The following is a 1,672-nucleotide window of genomic DNA, read 5'->3' as shown; positions in this document are numbered from 1 at the left end:
CTGTGGGTAGAATAAAAGTGGTCGAGTTTTTTAGCGCCCCCTAGTGGTGCAGGAGACGTGTTGGTAGAAGTGAGGTAGGACGGTTTTAAGTCTCCTGCGTTAAAGTCTCCGGTCCACCAGAAACGCCTTTTGGGTGAGTTGTTTTTATTTATTTTATGGCCCCATACAGTTGGTTGAGTGCCAGGAGTGGTGTTAGCCTGTGGAGAAATGTAGACGGCTGTGATAATTACAGATTAGAAATCTCTCCTAGGTAGATAAAAGGGTCTGCAGCTCATTGTGAGGTATTTCTATATCAGGTGAGCAAATGCTAGAGATTTCCTTCACACTTGAAGCAGCACACTAGTTGTTATTTATGACACACCACTTCCCCTAAGCCGCCGTTCGATCCGCTGGGAGAATCCACCAGTACTCGTGCATAGCATCATCATCCAGCTAGGGGCTAGACGGGATACCGTATTGATCAAGTGTAATTATGTATTGAGCACGGACCGGGTTTGGGTTTTTACTTTACCTTCTATAACAGTATTTGAATGTTTGGTTTGTTAAATCTGATCGCCGTGTTAAACGTCCCATTTTTACAGTCTACTACCGCTATTACTAGCTACTACTACTACTGCTACTACTACTTGCTACTGCTGCTACTACCCTGCTACTCTACTGCACACGATGCTCACTACTACTACTACTACTACTGCTACTCACTATCTACTACTCACTACTACTACTGCTACTGCTACTTCACTACTGCTACCACTGCCACTGCCACCGCCACTGCTACTGCGCACTGCCCGCTACCCTACACGCTACACTACTACTACTACTACTGCTACTGCTGCTCTCTACTCCGCTACTACTACTACTGCTACTGCTACTACTCACTCACTACCATTACCATCCACCACTACTACTCTCTGCACTACTACTACCTGCTACTACTACTACTACTCTCACTACACTATACTACTACTACTACTACAGTAGTCGTGGTCAAAAGTTTTGGGAATGACACAAGTATTGGTCTTCAACAAAGTTTGCTGCTTCAGTGTTATGAGATATTTTTGTCAGATGTTCTATGGTATACTTAAGTATAATTACAAGCATTCCATCAAGTGGCAAAGGCTTTTATTGACAATTACATTAAGTTTATGCAAAGACTCAATATTTGCAGTGTTCTTTTTTTTCAAGACCTCTGCAATCCGCCTTGGCATGCTGTCAATTCACTTCATTCTTGCATAACTCCAATGCTTGGAGTTTGTCAGAATTTGTGGGTTTTTGTTTGTCCACCCGCCTCTTGAGGATTGACCACAAGTTCTCAACGGGGATTAAGGTCTGGGGAGTTTCTGGCCATGGACCCAAAATGTCGATGTTTTGTTCCCCGTAGCCACTTATGTTATCACTTCTTGCCTTATGGCAAGGTGCTCCATCATGCTGGAAAAGGCATTGATGTCGTCACCAAACTGTTCTTGGATGGTTGGGGAGAAGTTGCTCTCGGAGGATGTGTTGGTACCATTCTTTAATTCATGGCTGTGTTTCTCAAGCAAAAATTGTGTGTGAGCCCACTCCCTTGGCTGAGAAGCAACCCCCACACATGAATGGTCTCAGGATGCTTTACTGTTGGCACTGACACAGGACTGATGGTAGCGCTCACCTTGTCTTCTCCGGACAAGCTTTT

The sequence above is a fragment of the Coregonus clupeaformis genome, unplaced genomic scaffold (assembly GCF_020615455.1).
Source record: "Coregonus clupeaformis isolate EN_2021a unplaced genomic scaffold, ASM2061545v1 scaf2505, whole genome shotgun sequence".
NCBI lineage: Eukaryota > Metazoa > Chordata > Actinopteri > Salmoniformes > Salmonidae > Coregonus > Coregonus clupeaformis.
This window is presented reverse-complemented; position numbering follows the sequence as displayed.